Genomic DNA, 20,387 nt, shown 5'->3' on the forward strand with positions numbered 1-20,387 from the left:
TTATGTCTACACCCAGTCCATCTCATCACCAGGCCCATACCTATGTCCGTGACCTTGCCATGCCCATGCCCATCCCCTCTCCATGCCACGTCCGTGTCCACATCCTCCCCATGCCGTACCTTTGTCCATGCCAATGTCCTTCCCCCTGCCTATGCCGTGCCCATCCCTTCCCCGTGCCCATGTTATACCCATGCCTTCCTCATGACCCTCCTTCCCCATGCCCATGCTGTGCCCATGCCCATGCCCAACTCCTCCCATGTCCATGCCATGCTCATGGCTATGTCCACTACTGCCCCATGTCTATGCCATGACTGTGGCATGCCCATGCCATGCCCATGTCCATGCCCGTGCCTGCGTCCTCCCCTGCCCCATGCCTATGCCGTGACTGTGTCATGCCCATGTCCATGCCTGTTGCCACCTCATACCGATGCCTATCTCCTCGCCATGCCCATGCCGCCACATCCCATGCCCGTGTCCCTGTCCCTGTCCATGCCCATCTCCTTGCCATGCCCATGCCACCACATCCCATGCCCGTGTCCCTGGCCATGCCCATCTCCTCACCATGCCCATGCCACATGCCATGCCCATGTGCATGTCCATATCCATGCCCATCTCCTCACCATGCCCATGCCACCACACGCCATGCCCGTGTCCCTGTCCCTGTCCATGCTCATCTCCTCGCCATGCCCATGCCACATGCCATGCCCATGTCCATGTCCATATCCATGCCCATCTCCTCGCCATGCCCATGCCACCACATCCCATGCCCGTGTCCCTGGCCATGCCAATGCCCATCTCCTCGCCATGCCCATGCCACCACATCCCATGCCCGTGTCCCTGGCCATGCCCATCTCCTCGCCATGCCCATGCCACATGCCATGCCCATGTCCCTGTCCATGCCCATGCCCATCTCCTCCCCACGCCCTTGCCATCCCGCGCCCACGTCCGTCCACCCCATTGCCCGCGCCGTCCCATGCCCATGCCTCCCTCCACGCACCCCACCGCCATGCCCATGCCCAGACCCTCGTCCCCTCCTCCCCACACCTACTCCACGCGTGCCCCACGCCCACCCCCAACCCCCATCTCCCCCCCAATCCCATCCCCCCCCCCCCCCAAAGCCCACCTCCACGCCGTGCCCATCCCCTCCGCACTCCATCCCCACTGCCCGTGCCCGAGCCACCCAGCCCCCGCCGAGCCGAGCCGAGCCGAGCCGAGCCGAGCCGAGGGGAGCCGAGCGGAGCCGAGCGGAGCCGAGCGGAGCCCTGCGGTGCGCAGCAGCCGGCCGCATGTGTGCCTGTCATTCCCAGCCCGGGAGCGCCGGCTCCTGCCTCCCATTCATGTAACCTGTGTGTGTCTCTCTTTCTCTCTGTGTGTAACAGGGAGAGGGAGAGAGAGAGAGAGCGAGGCGAGGAGAGGAGGAGGAGGAGGGGGGGAAGCTTTAAATAAAGCCTTTGGATTGCAGCTGCTTATTTTGGGCAGTCCTACCAGGGACGATTCCTGCCAGGAAAGAAGCTGGACCGGTCCTTTCTTTTTTTTTTTTTTTTTTTTTTTTTTTTAATTTTTTTTTGATTTTGGTTTTTTTTTTTTTTGTGGGGGTGGCAGTGGTGTATTGCCGAGCTGCCTGCTGCGATGAGCTCCGGCGCCTGGCTGTAGTTGCCCACTTTGGGATCGCTGGACACATAAGTGGCATTTCGGTGGGGGGGAAGCCTGCAGACATGGTAAGCTTTGCTTTTTGCTCCGAAAAGTGCATTTGTGCGATCGCCTCCCTCCAGTTTTCCCTTCCCCCTTTCCTCTTCCCACCAAACAGACAGGCACACGGGTTGGGGCTTGGAGAGAAGCTCCCTGAATCCCTGGCTTTTCCTCCCCACCATCCCTCCCTCTTGCCCAGCTTGCTTTTCTCCCCTCGCATCCCAGCCCTGCTGCTCCCTCCGCACACAGTTTGCACCAATTCAGCAGGAGGAAAAGATGCTGCCGGAGGCTCCTGCTTGGGGCGGTGGGGACCAGGCACCCTCCCGCTGACGAGACCTTGCTCCGGGGGATGTTTGGGGTGCCTTCTCCCATCCAACACCCCCCCCCCGACCCTTCCCTCTGCACCCCGAGCGGTGCGGCTGTGCTGGGGAGGGCGGGGGGGGGGAAGGCAGCAGTGCAGATTTGGAGGCAAGGATGCAGCTTGAAGATCAATCGGTGTTATTTATGTAATAGTAAAAGCGAGGAAGGGGGGGAGAAAGAAGGGGGGGGGGGGCGGAAAAAGTGCCTTGGTATTTTTCAGCTGCACAAAGCTCCTTTTGCTCTGGTTGAACCTTCCGCCCCGTCCCCGTGTCCTGGTGCAGGGTGGTGGGTGCGGGGGGGGGGTGTTTGGGGGGGGGGGGGTGTATGTGTGTATGTTTACATTTGGATCCGCGATAGAGTCAGGGATGGGGAAGGGGTCTCCCATTTTCCACCGGAGGGTGGGTTTGCCTCCAACCAAAATAAGAAAAAAACGCGCTTGACTGCAACTTGAGTGACAATTCTGTTTCTTAGGCATTAAATGTTAAAGCCCTGCTTCCAGCCATGCCCTGCCAATATTAAAAGCCCCTCCAAACAGTGTGGCGTTTGAGAAAAGATGCTGGAGTGCCTGGGAGAAATGCAGTGGTTCAGACTCGTGCTCACATTCTCAGTAATTTGCATTTTGAAATACCAATTTGGGCTGTTGAACATAAAACCAGGCTGCTACCAAAGGGCATTTATTTCTTGGTAGTTGTTTTGATTAAAAATATTTTTTTTCTTGGTCTAAAATATCTGGGTTATTTTGCTTTGAAATAAGTAGTAGTTAAGGCATGCCAAATCTTTAAAAAATAATTAAAAAAACCCAAACCGTAAAGTATTCATGAAGGCACTATGTATTTACTCTTTCTTAGCATGACCATGCTTAGAAATTCGCAGTGGTTACAACCATCTAAGCACATGATTTGGACAAAAAAAAAAAAAAACCAAACCAAACAAAACCAGAACATATTTATGCCACAGTCATCCTTGTCTTATGGGATACACAGTCTGAAATAGGTTTTTCATACAGCCAAAACAGAGATAGTAGATTAACTAGATAGACAAGACCTTTCTGTTTCTTGAATGCATTTGTTTATGGCTCTTCCAGGAAAGTTCAATTCTTTATGATTAAAAAAAAAACAACCACCAAACCCCTGAATCAAACTATAAAATAATCTCTCCACCTCCACCCCATCTTCCTTCTTAACTTTTTGCAGTGAAGTCTGCATGTATAGCTGCATTATTTTTTTTTTTTTTTTCCGGAGAAAAGTCCCGCGTGAAGGGAGGGACATAAAATGAGAAAATGAGAGCAAAGCTTTGAAGTTGGAAGTTGTCTGCGCTTTTTAGAGGTAAACTTCAGCTAAAACCTGGCAAGTTGTTAGTGTGCTGCTGCCTGCTCTGGGGCGCAGGAGTTGGGCAGGGGAATTTGGCAGATCCCAACCTATCCCAACCCCATTTCTTTCTGCTTCGCTGACCCTAATAAAATTGCTTACTAGTAGAGTGGCCCCTCCTCTCCTGTGGAAAGTGCTCTGCTCCCAACATGTGCGCCATATGTGCCTGCAATACCCAAGGTTTACCATCTATATTATTATAGGTTTACGCCTATATTATGCCAGCAGCCCCCATATACCAGCCGCACTGGGTCCGGCAAGGGCAAGGTATCGGCCACTGAAAACCCCAACATCTCTTTGCTGGGAGAGGCTGGGGCTGAGCCAGGGATTTGTATTTAATTTATTTCATTGGCTTTTTCCGAGCCAGGCGCCTCCCACTTAGTGGCTCAGCCTGTAGCACTTTTATAGGCTTGGGTGGAAAAAACAAGGGAGTGTGTATATATATATTTTTAGTACGGGGTGTGTACGGTGAGGGGCATAAAGGTAGGAAGACGTGTCTCTCTCGCACTGTTTTGCAGGGAGACAAGCCTTCAAAGCAGCTCGCTTGGCTCTGCTTGTGTTAAAGGCTGTAGGAATTTGCTGGTTTGTGGCCATTGCGAGCTGCCCTGCCCTGCTAAATTCCCAGTTCCCAGCCTATGCCACGCTGCTGGATCAGTCCTTACTGGTGCGGGCTGTTTTGTGACCAGGAGGATTCCCCTGCTGCCGTGATCCCTTAAGAATAGGACTCCCAAACTAGCGCACGGGCACGGAAAATGAGGGTTTGTGCTGGTTTCCAGCAGGTTTGGGGACGGGGAGGGGAGCGTGAGGTCGCGGTGGGTGGCCAGGCGTTTCCCAGGCATGTGAAAATATTACCTGGGTTGTGATTTCCCCTGGGAGCGGGACCACTGCTCTGCTCAGGACCACCCTGGGAAGGGGGTCTGCACCCACAGCTGAGGCGGGGAGAGGAGAAAAGGTGCCTTTGCAGACAACCTGGTTTGGGTTTTCCCCCTTTTCCCCCCCAAAAAAATCACCAGAACTGGGAATTACTGCCACTGCACTGACATGTACTGTATTTCTGCAGGGACTTCTGCCTCTGTGCCTCACCCTCCCTTCCCGTACATATGTGCGTGCATGTGTGCACATCTTTACAAGGGGAGATTTTCAATTTATCTGTCATTTCCTTGTGTGATCTGGAGAAAAAATGTCATCTTTTGGTGGAGAAAGAGGGTCTTTGGGGTGGAAAGAGGTTCTCGGGCTGGTCTTTGGCAGGGGAAGGGGAAAAAGGCAAAAGGAGGTGCACAAGTTAACTTCGTAGTTTCCTTTTTTATTAGCAAGGGGTCCTGGTTTAGAAAGGCTTTTCGGGGGAGAATTTGCCTTCTCTGATTTTAAAAGATAGGGAAAAATCATTGAGAGAAGAGTAAAACTGCTCGTCTGGGTTTGGTTGGGGAGGGAGGGGAGATACCTCCCCCCCCCCCGATGATTTATTTTACTACGTGGATGGAACGAGGGAGACATCACTGGTTTCAGTGGGTCTGGGGAAAGAGATTTGCACTGAGAAGACTGTGGGGGTTTGAAGTCCTTGTAGCTTAATTATTTTCCTTGACTCATTTAAATTAGATGCTTTCCTTTTGTTTTGGTGAGCAGATAGTACACTGGCAAGGGAAAATGTTGTTCTCTTTTGTTTTACAAAATGAGGAATTTTTTTGCTTTTATTTTATTTGATTGGTTTCCTGGAGTGCATAATAACTAAAATGTTATTTCATTCCTTCTACAACATGTACACTATTGCAATTAAGAGCCCGCTCTGATTATTTTTAACCTGGTATTTTACCATTTCTCCGCTCAGGAGAATAAAACATTGAGTTCTTGCACTTTAAAATAGCTGAGATGCTTAAGCAAAACTACCTTTTCCCAGGGAAAGTCATTTCCAGTTCTGTTCGAGTTGCTGCTTCACTGGTTCATTTTCTGACAGAATCACATCCTTGCAAGGAGCAGAACTATGATCTTACATAACTCGATGTTTCCAGATCAAAAGTTACAAATATTGCAGTAATACCACGATGAGAGAGATTTGGCAGGAGGAATGTTGCACAACATATGTGATTTCTTATTAGGATTTCAAATCAAGGCAGTTTTAAAAATTTATGGGGGGGGAAAGAAGAATTAAAAAAGATGAATAAACAAAAAGTTGCTTGTCTGATATCTTCTTTAACATCACTTTCTCTTTTTATCTTATCTCCGTAGCCACTTGAGACTTTATTTTTCTTCTTTAAAGCAAACTCTTCTGTGTTTAAGAAATGTGTAACTGCAATTTCAAAAAGTGAAGCGGCTTGAAACTCACTCAGTTTGATTCAAAGAAATGAAACTCTCTAAATCAATGTCAATTCAGATTTAAAGACTGGCTGTTACCTGCCCTGTTACAAGGTCTATCAGCATAGCTTACTGTAACTCAAAGCTAAAATATTCTGTTTCTGCTTTGAACTGACAGATTGGCATTGCCGGGCACTTTGACAGAGTAACATGTACCACTTGCCAGTGAATTGGGTATTCATGGATCCTTAACCAATATGTTTCAGAGAAAAAGTCTTGTAATGAAATATTTAAAAAAATATAAATATATATGTATTTCCTCTTTGTTGAAGATTAAAAGCAAAAAGAATCATAGAGAAATTTTGTATCTTAACTATATCAGCATAGCTTGAGGAGTGGTGCTGTAGTGTGGCTGTAGGACTTATATTGTTACTCGGGAGTAAATGTATGATTTGCATTCCTGTGTGCCATTTCACCGTCGCTCCGCTGATAGCCAGATAATTTTCCTAGATATATGTTTTTTGGTTTTTTTTTGCCAGCTGTCCTGCATCACTCTTCCTGGAGCATCTTTAAAGGCAGAGTTGAAATCTGAATAGGAGGGCATGTTTCCTTGGCTATGTGGAGTGGCAAACACTTCTTACAGAAAGTTCAAATTTCTTGGGAAGTTTGAGCCTTACTCACTGAAAACCTTGTGCCTTTATACCAAATTGCTGTGAGCTAAGCTGTTTGTGCTGTAGGAGGATTCAAACTTCATCGTGTATTGTCCTGCTGGGTATCAGCAGAGGTGATCTTTTTTTGGAATGTAAAGATGTCCGTGAAAACAGCAGACACAGAAATCTGTGTTCTTCCAGTGTGTTGGCAGCCAGAAGGAGGAAGATGCACAACGACATGGAATAGGGCTGGCAGTTAAGTTTCCTATTCCAAGTAAGATTTGCTTTCTAAGCTGTTGACACATCCTTGGTTTTTTAAAAAGCAGGGGGGAAAAGGGAAGAAGAAGAGAGGAGTTGCTGATGGTCGGTTTAGGTGGAGGAGCTTGCTGAACTGCATTTATCAGTCCATTTAAATGGGGATGATTCAATTAGATTTCACTGATACCTCCTCAGGTTTTAGTGAAGTAGTATTTGCTACAGTCTAGGAAAAGCACTGCAGTCCAGAATCCCTCTTCGCCACTGTAACTACCGCTAAGGCACCGGTGCCAGACGCGCTACCCAGGCAGCAATAGCAAACGTGAAAGCAGGAGATGTCTCACTGCCCATTGATTTAGGTTTTAGGTGATTATTCAGTGCAGTTATCTCTTTAAACACTGAGTAGAAGCTGTATCGCACACACTGAGTCTTCAAAGTATTGTGAAGGTTGATCAGTTAATCAAAAGTTAGAAAACAGAAGGATTAAATCTTATTTTAATGTTTTAATTCAACCCTGTGTTAACGTATGCAGTCAGGCCCCACAGGCTTTGTCTTCTCCCCCTCAAACTCCAGTAAGTGCACTGAAAATCTGAAGATCACTTAAAACTTTGAGTCTAGATCTGTGACTTCTGGGGAATATTGGGTGCATGCATAAAATCAGTCTTGGTCTTCTATACCATGGTGTACGGAGGGAAAGAGAAGCCAGGATTCATTTCCTGAGCAGGAGTGTCTTCAGGTACAGTCTGTCCACATAAAAGCAAACTCCTGGAGGCCACCAAGTCATAAACCATTTTGTCCACTGGGTCCCCTGGACTGAAATAACCCAATCTTATAAATGAATTGAACTCCTAAATTTGATAATGGAAATTTTTCAGCATACTGCCATTTCCTTTTGAACTGCCTCTGTGTCTGGATGCTGAAAACCATTTTGGCCTCACCTATGTAACGTAATGAAGAATAGGAAGGGAGAGTTTGGTTAGTCAAAAAGCTTTGAGAAAGAACTGCCAGAAGTGGTTGGAAAAACTGATGGAGCGTGAGAGACGCTGGAATTTGCTTCCTGCTCGTTGATACACACAGTATTGGCTGGTTGGGCTTGGTGCAGCACAGATCCCGTCAGCCAGGAACCAGCAAATGCTGCTTTTCTAGAAAATTGCCCTTTGTGTGGCTGGGTTTAAGGTGTGATCAGCTTTTTTGGCATTAGCACAGATTTTTGTGCTCGAAAGCAGAGAACAATCTCAAGAGCCGATCTCGTGATGCATTCCTGCAGACAGAGCCGTGATCGGGGGTTACTTACGGTGCTAGAGCAAAGCAAAGTTCACATGGCCTTTAATTGCTCTTGTGGGTGTTTGACACGTAAGCAGATCAGACTCCGAGCTATCAAGATGATCATCCCGAGGTTGCAACACACTTTGCTTTGACACAGTTATGAAATGTTGGGTTGAAGTGACTTGCCCAACGTTGCCCACAGTCTTGGGGCATCGTTCGGCTGCCTTAATCTGAAACACATTCGTCCTTATTCCTCTGTCTTCTGCTTAGTCACTACAAGCCTTCCAGCTCTGCAATGGGTGAGACAGGGATCATAAACCTCATTTTCTGCTCCTCATTCTCACTGCTTCATCTCCAGGCAGGCTTGGATAAAACACGGTCTTGTGAATAATGACTGCATCGTAACGAAGGCAGGCAGGGTTCTTGATTAAGGCAATTTTCTTTGGGTTTTTTTCTTAAATTCTGTGTCTCCAAGATATACTTTTAAATCTTATTATTGGTCTGTTAGTCTAGTCTTCGTTGGAATTTTTTTTTTAAGTCTTGCAAAAGGTAGTGGCTTTGTCAGGTTGCATCATTTTGGTATTTGTATGTGTCAATGGCTTGAATTAACAGATCGTCATTGTTTGGTTTAACAGAGTAATCTGCTCCCCCAAACAGATCCCTCCCGGTCCATCCCCCTCAGTCTGCTCCTCTCATCTCCTGCCTCTTCCAGCTCTATTCTGCAATCCCATTTTCATCCCTCTAATCCCTGCTCTTCAGGTCTCTCACGGCCACCTCATTCAGCTCCTTCCAGCTGGGGATGATGCCGAGCACCGGAGAGCATCTCCAGTTTCGGTTCTGATACTTGGATGCAGACCTGGCACATCCCACCGCACGAAGCGTCTTGTTTAGTCCCACACAGGTAGAAAGTTAAGTGATGGAAGCTGCCAAATGTGTACAAATGCACCCAGGAGCATGTAGCAGGAATGTTTTTATCAAAGATGTCTAAACTTGGCCAAATTCACACAGATTCACACAAAATTCATTAAAAGAAAAACAGTTCTCTCCCAGGCAAATTTCAAGTCCTCCCTCTAAAGTACTAGGGATCCCACAAGAGGTTTTAGAGAGAAGGCTAAAGGCATTTTTTTAACATGGGTAAAACAACATATTTTTCCCTAGCCTTGTTCTCAGAATCTGCTGAACTGTTTTGACTGAAATTTTCCAAAAAACTTCAGCCTGAGGCAGACAGCTGGCATGGAAATTTTCAGCCCAAACAATTTGGTTAGTATAGTTATGAGAAATTGCGAATGCTGTTTTATTATTAAAGCTGCCTCGCTCTTCCCATAATTGACAGCACTACCAACTTTGCCTTTCCCTAATAAACAGCTAACTTCAGATTTTGTTGCAAACTAATTTTGTGTTTGTGTGGTTTATAGATATTTTTATATATTGGAAATTTATTATAAAACTGACACATGCATTTCAGCATATGTTAGCAGATGATGAAATCTCAAGCTTCCTGGAAACAAAAGTGAATACAATTAATGAGAAGCCCACAAAGCCGCATCAAAGCGATACGACATTGAAGGATTTGTAGAATGGGATTAAAACCAAAGAAATCTCAGGAGATGTTGCATTGACAGAGCAATCACAGAAATTCCCATGTATCCCACCTTCGGGTTCGCGGTCCTTCTGACAGAAGAATTCTGATTTAATATAACAACATTCTCTTGTAACAGCAACTGTTACTGCAAATCACAGCCAAAAAACAAAGCGGGGGGGGGGGGGGGAACCCCCAAAACTGAAAGAGCAGATAATTGTATTTTTTGTTTGATCAGCCTTTTTCTTTTTTTATCACCATTACGGGTGACTGCTGAGGCTGTAGTTTCCACATAAGAGAACCCATTGCCATTGAAGAAGAGAGGTCCTGCTCTCCCCCTCTCCTCCCCTCCCAGTATCTTCTCTCCCCAGCTCCTGTCCTTCCACTCCTTCAAAATATGTCTGGTGATTTAATTCATCAACCCAGGTGAAAACTAGCTCCATCTTTTGCTAGGGTTTTGGGTTTTTTTTCTGCTGAGGTAGTGACTTACATTGAGTCAATGCGGTTGGAGCACATGCCGAGGAAAAGGGAGAAAGAAGGGGGTACAAACAGCTTTTTGGAGGTGATGAGTTTTTAGGTTAGTATCATGATCCAGGAGATTTTTCCTGGCTTGTCAACTGTTTACAGTAGTTGTATCATGCTGATATGAAGCCTGACTTTATTCATATTCAAATACAGAGTGCACCTTTTCATTACACTCTTCTATCTTCAGGACAGTCCTTTGGACCGTCCTGCTCAGTAGACACTGGAGCAGTTGTCCTCTATCAATTTGCTGGATTCTTTTTGAATCTGGTGTAGAGTTGTGTTGGCCACAATATCCTGTAAAAAAAAGTTTCAAAATTTATGACCATGCAGTGAGTGAAAAAGTCTTCCTTTTGTTCTGCTTTAAACTGACAATTTCTTAATTTCATTAGGTGACTCGTACTTTGTGGGTTATAGGCATCATGACTTAAGAGAGGTCTGCTCTTCCCACTTTTTGTGGTTCTTTCCCAAGCTGAAAATCCCTACTCTACCTCATCTCTCCTGCAAAAGTCTTTCTATATCCCCAATAATCTTTGCATCCCTTTTCTCTGTCTTTGTTAATTCTAGTATAGATTTTAGAGATGGGTTGACCAAAAATGCATGTGGCATTAAGAAAGAAATGCATCATTCGCTTAATACAGCACCATCCTGATACATCCTTCTCCTTTTGTTGTCTATTTTTTTCCTGACATACCCCAAGATTTTCCCTGTATATTGACTGGCACAAGCAGAGAGCCAATATTTGTAGAGGGCATCCCATGGTGATTCCCCAGCCACCTTCCTGTGTGGTAACAGTTAATTTAGAGCCCACATTGTGTATGTATTGTTAGAATTGGTTTTCCCTTTATGCATTACTTTGCTTTTATTGACCCTGAATTTCATCTGATGTTTTTATCACCCAGCTAGTTACTCAGTATTGTGAGAGTAGGTTGTGGTGTAATGATTGGAGGCTTCGGGAGAGAATCAGAAAGTCCAGCAATGAAAAAGGCTCTCATTTTGACTTTTATTCTTGTCCTGGGGATAATCTGGACAAAAAGATAACCAACAAAATCCACGTAATACCAAGTAAGAACAACAGCCTGCCTGTCTTGTGACATCTGACTGTGAAGTTGTCTGTGGCTCAAATGTTTTTGCTTCTCATCGACAGCATCTAACAGTCTTTTTTCTCAGGCTTCCTTCTAGCGAGAATTTGCTCTTCCCTCAAACAGCAAATTATGCCCTTCACTTCATCCATGCTGGAGCAGCTGAGTCCTGAACCAAGGGACAACTTAATGACCACCTTCTCACAGCCTGACATGTTTCCCCTGCATCTCCATCTCCTAAATTTCACTCCTTCCTACCCTAAAATCCATGTTGTGTTCATGATGCCCTGCAAAGACACCTAGGATTTGGAAACTTTCAATACTCGCCTGTTTTTGCAAGAAAGTGTGAGCAGACAAAGCCACCTGTCTGTCACTTAAAGCTGTGTTTGTTGATGGGCATTTGGGTCTACCTGAACAGTGCTTGCTTTAGGGCTTGGGTTTTATAGTTTATTATTGCTGGTGCTATTCACAATATTATTTGGGATTGGAGGGATGCACAAACGGCTCATAGAGAAGCCAAAACCCATTGCTTACATCCCTGCATACCCCCCATATGCTTTAAAATGTCATCTGTTTGTGGCTCTCTGTGCCAAACACTGCTGATCACCGGCTCTGGGGAGCAACGTTATTGTACACCTGCATCACTTAGTTTTGTATTATTTTATACCTTCTGCATAATTAATGTTTTGTTGAATTTTATGTATTTATTTATTTTGGCGTTTTATGTCTTCTCCTGAGATTATCAGACAGCAAGTGTCTAGTTGAGAAGATGGCGACAGGAAAGAAGGGGATATCAGAAGCTGATACTAGGGAAGAAGAGCGGGTTTTTTTGGGAGGCGGCGTTGGGGGTGAGGAAATGGGGGGAATACCAGGAATGGAGGGACCTGTGCCAGCTCTTTCCGTCCTAGAGCTGGATTGCTGCAGCTGGTGCTCTGTTGTGCTCTGTGCAGTGAAGATGGTTTGATTTTTTTTTTCTTTTGGATTTTTTTCTCCCCTTTCAGAGCACGGAAGGCTAAAAATTCTGTAACATCTCTGCTATGCAAGAAATAATAATAATAAAAAAAAATCGGCATACTTTTTACTTGTCAGTTACCATTTCATTTCCCCACACGCAGCCCCACAAAGCTGCTGATCAACTGCGTGTGTGTGCGGGCACGTATTCTTCATCTGTGAATGCTCCTGTTTGTTTCTCTCTCTCCTTCCCTCTGTTCAAATGAAAATACCTTGAGCTAACTTTACACAGACTATATGGTAGCTCACCTTGCATCATGTTTCCTTGAATATTTCATGAAGGCCTTTTTTTAAAATGTGCGCTGCTCTCGCAGACTGAGCGTTTGGAAGTGGACATTCCCAGCGACAAAGATTTTTGGAGATAACAAAAGCCGGACACATCCAATCTTGCTTGAATCCCCAAAGCACAGCAACACTTTAACCTAAAGCAGGGCCAGATCCAAGGATCATTACTGTTAATTCAAAGGCTCCCGTTGGTTTTAATGGGCTCTGGCTCAGACTTTTTCGCTCCTGCTGTGGAACTATGCTGGCTCCCCCAGTGCAGAAAGACGAAATGGCCATGGAAATTGAAGGCTGGTTTGGAAATGGATGTCATTTCGACTGCCGGACTAATTGAGCATACGAGGCTGGGAGGGTGATAGGTTTGGGGTTTCCTTGATGTTTCCAAGTAAGTCAAAGTTCCTATAATGAAAACACGTAGAGTGGTGTTTTGTAACTATTTTTATACCTACATCAGACTTGATGTTAGTGGCTTTGAATTATTTAACGTTTTTCTTCCTCAGCTGTCCTCTCCAATGAGTTTCCATTGCAGGAGTTGTTGTGTAAGGAACAATGCCGGCAGCCGGGCATTGTCTTCTGGGGGGGGGCGGTTTGCCTGGTTTTGTTTTGTTTCATTTCTTTAATCCTATTTTATCCTTTCTTTTGCTGGTGAGAGGGACATCAGGCCAAGGTATTAAATCATACTGACCAGCGTGGGCTGAAAATGAAGTACATGCCAGCTAAAGACAAAAATGGGGAGTTTTCTGCTTAAGCCACTGAGCGCTAATGTCTGTCACATAGGAGGAGCCAACTATTTAACATTCAGTCCATTCAAAAAACATTATTATGTCCCAACGGTAATTTAAAACCACATCTGTTAGAACCATATGTGGGGGAGGTATACCTTTTTTTTTTTCCCCCTTTTTTTTTTTTTTAAGTCCCAAGTTATTCTGTTTATAGGGTTATCTTCAATATGGGCCTCTTTCAAAATTTCAGACTGACAGCCATGAAATGCTTGGAACAAAAGAGCTAAATGAATTGAACTCTTATCTTTTTCCCTTTGTAATTAATGTGTGGGCTTTTAGTGGATATCTGTAAGTAGACATCCAGCTTTGAAAGGAAACCTTCTATAGATTGGGATCATGCCTCATGCCTCTGTTGCCTATAACCTGACATTTGTTTTTCCATCTGAGATATTAGATATTTCACAGTTTTCTCCTTGCTGTTATTCCCGCTTTCCATTAACAATGTATGTGACCTTTGAAAATAGCTCTTTTGGGCAGTCAGAGCATCTAATTTTTACTTTGTGGAATTGCCATTCGATTATTCTGTCCTTAAAAATAGAAGATAAAGGTTTGTTTTCAAAGCATCCGATCATTATTATCTGACCAGTACTAACTGGCATAATCTTGAGATCCTTAAACCTAAGCAGTGCTAATAGCGTATCTGACATGGCTAGTGGAAGTCAGCTCCACAGAACCCTCGGGTCAAAATATCTGCTATAGGTCCCTCATTATATGGCAGGGAAAGTGCTCTGCGTCACCTCTACATGGGAGTGCAACATACTTTGCCGTGTCTTTGAGTACTCAAGTCCCGGTTCATCCCAGCTAAACGTAAGCACCTGAGTGAATTGCTTCGAAAGAGGGTAACTGGTGGCAAAGAGTTGTACCTCCAGACTTGAAGCACGGAAGTTAAAGGAGCTCCTTATTCCTTCACCCATGTCACCTGCTCCCTCTATCTGAGAAGAGTCTTCAATAAAATCTGGACAAAGATGAAGTCCCGATTGGCTGGCAAGCACTGACTTTCTCTCTGTGCTTGTTGAGAGTACGTGCTGTGCAGTGGTAGGGAACATTTCCATGACGTTACCCATCTTCTCAGAAGTCCGGTTTTGGATGGTGAGAGCAGGGAGAGTTGTGCTTCAGATCTGGCGGTCAGGCTGTAACACCAAATACTAGTGTTCAAGCTGTGATCCCCTGTTGTTAACTAAAATTGTGCACGTTACGTGATGAATTTAGAGCAGTCTCAGACCTCAGGCTAACACTCCAAATATCCCCCCATAATAAACAGCCAATAACTGCTCTGCTCAGCCTTTTATATAAGTGCCAAATGCTTGTGTAGAGTCCCATAGAAATCTTGGCCCTTCCTTGAAGTAATGGATTTCCCCATTAAGTGCATCCACATCTGTTTGCAGCGTCAGGCTTTCTACTGTTTGTCCTTCACAAATAGGCTGAGTATCTCAAAGAGAAATAATCAGAAAGTAAATAGGTAAGCGTGCAGGCTGTATTCATGAAACCACCGTTCCTGAGCTACACATCTTTCCAGTGGCATTTACAGCGTGGCATATTGTGCATCTCCCTCCAGCTGTGCTTTAAGCACTGAGCAATGAATTTCCTAGCTAAAGAGGATGTTAGTGATCCCGATGTACAGAGCACCTGACGACCGAAGAGTTAAATATGCAGCTATAAATAGCATGCCTACTTTGATGGGATGCATTGTATTGTAATTTTAGCTCTAATTAAAGTTTTGTTGTAGGCATGAAATATCTCAGTCTTTCAGGAACATGTGTAAATCTCTGAAATTAAGCTGGTTTTTGTTGTCTGAATGTTTTGGCACAGTTGTGCCATTGCATATGAAGTTTTATGAGTAGCAATATAATAGCGATGGTTTTGCATGTCAATGAGCAGCATTTTTTGATTCATTTTGGGTTAATCAAGTGCTGAAGTTAAAACGGAATGCATTAATTTGTTCTTGGTTTAAAACAAAACTCCACTGTGCCCTGAAAAACTTTTGCCTTCCTGTAGTGAGTTTGATGTTGAAAAGGTTTTGTGGGGTTGATTGCTTCCAGATAAGTGGGAAAGTAGCTATGCTGAAAAAAACTTTAGTTTGAATGATGTGCATGGAAAATGTGGGAAAAAAATGGAGAAAGCTACCACAGAAACAACACGTTTTATGTTTTTGGCACAGTGTATTTCATATTCCTACTCCCTGTCCTTGCGTGATCCCTGAGCACTTGATGGATGAGAAAGATAATTGTTGATCATTTCATGAAGCTCTGCCAGTAACACATACCAAATATAATTAAACCTCCAATTTTATGCTTTTAAATACATTTTTCACCAAATATGGCAATTAACCACTTTTCCGTCAGAGCAGGAGGAGGCAAGGCGTTTTGGGTCCTATTTTCTAGCCACGCTTAGTGTGACATGTGGGGGTTTTCTTTTTCAAAACAGTTCCCCATTTCTGTTAGATCACTTCACCTTTGAGGTTTCATGGGAGTCATCCTGGAACTTCAGGAAAGTTGCCACAAACGATACTTTTGCTTGTTAGACTTCTTTGCATGGTGGAGTTGGACCAGCTCCAATAATTCCTGCCTCACTAGGTAACTCACTGTAAGATTCTTGCAGCTGGGACAATGAACAAGGGAAGTTTAATGTCATTCATCTCTGATTTTAACCCTTTGCCTCTGGTGTAGATTTCAGGCTAATTTCTTGGAGGAAGGCTTTTTAAAATACCTGTCGTCAAGCTGATTCATTCCATCCAAGGTTACTGGTCTTCCATCAGTAATATAGGCAAAAAAATCGATCGTGATCAACTTTGATGAAGCTGTGGTCTTACTCAAAAGGAGAGTAGACATTATCCTTTTCTCTAATAAGTGAGAATATCCAAGAAAGTATCATTTTGAAATGACAACCCTCAACCACAGGGACCACCTTTAAGGGAAAACAAGGGGGAATGACAGATTGATTTTGAAAGTTAACGCCTGATGGACACTCCCAGCACAGCCTGCCCACAGCCGTTGGTTTCCGACTGTCCAGAGCCCGATTCCACCGGGACACGCAGCACGATGCACTTTGCTCTCTCCTTGAGCATGAGGACACGCTCCATTAGCTGACACTTGTTTTTACAGCGTATGTGCCAGACAGATTGGGCAGGAGCTGAACAACCCCCAGCCTGCAGATCGTGTCCCACAGGGCAAGTAGCTGATCCCCTTTCTGCCACCGTTTTGTGGTCGTAGAGACATCTCTTCCCCCCTGCTTCATTAGAGGACATGCTCCCAAGCCCTCCTCTTCCAGTTCCTTGTGCTTTAGCGCTGGGTGGACCTTAAATTTGAAACATAAGTATAAAGCAATTCCGAATGTCCTGATTTAACTCCATACAGTTGTAGTTACACTAGCTAGTCATTAAGGAGTCAGTTTGACCTTAATAAGTATGTTAAAGGAGGGGACATGGAGACTTCTGATCTGTTTGCAGCTCTGTTTTGTGACCCAGAAGTCACTTGCATTTTTGTCTCTTAATTTATCTGTCCATAGAAAGTTTTCTAATAAATTCCTAGTTATTTCCTCTTTGCCAAATCATTTTGATGTCCTGGCAGCTCTGCCTCTCATTCTCCCTTCCTTTAATATATCACTGCAGTGTCCTGGCAGCACTCGGTTTAGGCTACAGAAATTCAGCCCATCATTCTTCATACAAAATTATTGAATGGGAATCACATTTGCAGTCAAGCTGGGAAGTAGAAAACTAGTTGACCTGTCTTTTGGAGCATTTGGTTTTATTAGGTTCCTACATGTGTTTACTTTGATCCCTTCAGTGCTATCCTAGAAGATGATTCCAGGCCAGATTGTAAAAATGTCAGTTTCTTCAAACACATGCACAAAATCCTTTCTAAATTTGTCAGATCTTCTCAATTACAAATCCATTGTTCTGTACGAGACAGAGAATTGTTACTTCCACTTGGAAAGCATTAGCCGTTTAGCTGTCAGGAGCTCGCAGGATCCAGCACTGTCTCTAACGTGCTGTGTTCGGTATAGATGCATTCCCAAATTTACATTGTCCCAAATGTCAGATTTAGAAATGAGCTGAATTCTATATTACACCAAAAGAGTTGAATCCCGGGACATTCTGACAATACAAGTATATTTCCTTTCTGCAGATCCCACATTCAGCAGAGACTGATAATTTCAGAGCATGCACTTGACCTATGCTCCAATATATTGTGGGTAGGCCTTTTCCTGGCTGGAGAGTGTCTTGTCCTTACCCCACCTGCAGTTCTGTGTCCAGCTCTGGGGTTCTCAGAACAGGAGAGACAGGGACCTGTTGGAGCGGGTCCAGAGGAGGGACACAAAGATGATCAGAGGGCTGGAGCACCTCTCCTATGAGGAAAGGCTGAAAGAGAGTTGGGGTTGTTCAGCCTGGAGAAGAGGAGGTTCTGGGGACGCCTTACAGCAGCCTTCCAGTACCTAAATAAGGCCTACAGGAAAGCTGGAGAGGGACTTTTTACAAGGGCAGGTAGTGATGGGACAAGGGGTAATGGCTTTAAACTGGAAGAGGAGAGATTCAGACTGATATAAGGAAGAAATTTTTCACAATGAAGGTGGTGAAACCCTGTCCCAGGTTGCCCAGAGAGGTGGTCGATGCCCCATCCCTGGAAACATTCAAGGTCAGGTTGGACGGGGCTCTGAGCAACCTGATCTGGTTGAAGATGTCCCTGCTGATGGCAGGGGGGTTGGACTAGATGACCTTGAAAGGTCCCTTCCAACTTAAACTATTCTATAATTCTATGATTCTGTCTTCTAGGGAAGGACATTAAGAGGGAAAAAAAGCAAAACAGACCTGAGTACAAAATCACCCCATGTTACTGCGTTTGGCTATTGAATTTTCTGCTTTCTCATCACAAGTATAGTTTTAAAAGAGGAATAATGTTTCAAAACTATCTCAGATCCAACAATTAACAGTGTTAGGTGTCTGCCCCATTAAATCAGTTTAGATATAGTCTCCTGACATAGGTTGTTGATAGGTGGTAACAATATAGTTAACTTTCCAGCTTTTTTTATCAGCAATGACTCAGTGTTTTCTAGGCTTGAAGGCTGGGGTGGAGACAGAAAATGCCAATGAAGCAGACTAGTTGGAGTGCAAATAGAGAAAAGATCTGCATTTCTAGATGAAAGCAAGTCCCTTTGTTGTCTTAATGTATCCTCATTGGTTTTACAAAAGGACCATGTGAAGGACAAAATCAAAACATACAGTTATCTTAACCTTTTGGTGAAGTACCACTCCCACCCAGGCTGCTTTTTGTCTTTCTGAATGAAGGTGTTGGGAGAAGTATGCAACCAGGAGGTGGAGGAAGACTCCCCAAGTCTAAAAGTTTTCTTTAACTTCAGATTGGTTTGAGCAACTGATGTACTAAAGCCACACAAATCAGATAAGGTGCAGGATGACTCAGATTCATTCCTATGAAAAGAAGATCAGCTCTTCAAACTGAAACAGAGGGAAGCATAGCGGAGGGAGGATCCCAAAATAAGCTGATAAAGCCTAAATATTTTCAAACTTTGCTCATAACAATTACTGTTATTTTAGACATCCTTTTGGGGAGCCATCCAGAGAACAGAAAAAGAGTAGGAAAATATTTTTAAAAGAGGTTAGCGCAAGAAACCTCCATCTTTTCTTACAAGCTGCACTGGGAGATGTGATGAAGACAGATTACGAAACCCCCCTGAGGCAAACATGCCAAAATTTTTTTTAGTATCTGTCCAGTTAAAGCATCTATTTAGTGAGCCTATCCAAAGCAGATACCACTTTTCTTTTTGATAAAGGACAGTGCAGGGCCTCTTGATGGGGACTATTGCCTTGTGGTCACCAGGGAGCTGCTTACTAATAAAAATTAAAGTAACTGCTGCAGCCCAACAGGTATCAAATCCCTTTTCTCCTCCTCCTATTCAACTTAGGGTGAACGTGGTGGGGGAAGGTTCCTTGTCAAAACTCATCGTGCTAAGAATCAGAAAATCCTGTGGGTTAGGTTCCTTTCTTCTTCAGATCTCCTTGGCAGGAAGCTTGTGTTGGCCAAGGCCCAGGGGTTTCTAGCTAATAAATTATTATGGTGGAGGGACTGCTCACCCTGTATCCATGCTAATTAGGTTCTTACCAGCAATCCAGGTCAGTTTATGTTGTCGACATTAATGTAGGACAGGCAGGTAGGACCATATGTAGTTTTTTCTTATTTGCAAAATAAGGCAGAGTCATCGTTTGTAAGGAAAGCCCTGTCAAATTCTAGGTTTTCAACGTCTCTTTGGGGCAAAACTGGAATACCAGTAGCTCCCTGTCATTTCTTGTTATTGGCTCTGTATCTTGATGGTCCTAATTAGAAATACTTTATGACTGATAAGATAGCTAACATCTAGGCAGGAAGGTTTCAGAATGGATGTCCTTGGTACGTATTCTTCACACCCCAACTACTCCTTGAAAAAGTTCCATATGATTATTAATAACTCCAAGGCATATTATTTCCCACTTGAGAAACGGTGACTGAAAGTCAGAGATAAAGAGAGAGGCACTGCCAAATAATATTTTGCAGGAGGATATTGAGTACATTTCAACAAAAAAAAAAAAAAAAAAAAAAGAAAAAAGGTCCACAGAAATGTTTTACAGTAAAGGGTGTAGTTTTTAGAGTTGCCACAGTATCCAGTATTGCCAAGGACTTATGACAGGAAAACTGCTTTAGTAATCAAACTATGTAAGAAAACTAAGAGGGTAAAGACCCTTCTGTGAGACAAGTAAGTGTATAATGGTTTCTGTATTCCTGTTACTTGTCTTTAGTTATCCGCAGGTGTCAGCTGACTCTTAATAACCCCAACACCCATTAATTCAGAATGATTTTTTATCCTTCATAAAGTATATTGGATACAGCAACATAGATTAACTAATCCCTATCTGTATAAGAAGGGCTATTTCTGACTAAAGTTTTATTCATAAAGGGAATTGTTCTGGTACAGCGTGTAAGTCTCTCTCCATAAGTTATTACCGATATTTTTACTTTCTTATGCATCTTTCCAACTAACTTTTTACAACATCATGAGAACTATTTCCTAGATTTACATTGCTGCCCATGTTTATCAGTGACCTGGGATAAAAAATATGGCCATTGCCAATAGTTTGCAAGTGATCCAAAAGTTGGGATAGTTAGTAATGAAAGAGTAGGAGATACTGACAGAGATCTAAGTATTTTGGTAAGCTACGTACAGACAAGCAGTCTCTTCTTTAATGTAGTGAAACGTAAACTCATATA

At 44.0% G+C, this 20,387-nt stretch overlaps 1 protein-coding gene across 9 annotated transcripts in view; it reads left to right on the plus strand.

Annotated features, from left to right (window-relative positions):
• The first annotated feature begins 1,389 nt into the window (after positions 1-1,389).
• Positions 1,390-20,387, plus strand: part of TENM4 (teneurin transmembrane protein 4) — a 603,540-nt gene continuing 584,542 nt past the window's right edge. For 6 of the 9 annotated variants that reach the window (XM_030042633.2, XM_030042636.1, XM_030042637.2 and 3 more), the window contains exon 1: positions 1,390-1,718. The gene's annotated coding sequence lies outside the window, so the exon portion shown is untranslated. The remainder of the gene's footprint in view (positions 1,719-20,387) is intronic. The other 3 variants (XM_030042639.2, XM_030042641.2, XM_030042643.1) reach the window with 1 other exon arrangement.

Source organism: Aquila chrysaetos, chromosome 19 (genome assembly GCF_900496995.4).
Source record: "Aquila chrysaetos chrysaetos chromosome 19, bAquChr1.4, whole genome shotgun sequence".
Lineage (NCBI taxonomy): Eukaryota > Metazoa > Chordata > Aves > Accipitriformes > Accipitridae > Aquila > Aquila chrysaetos.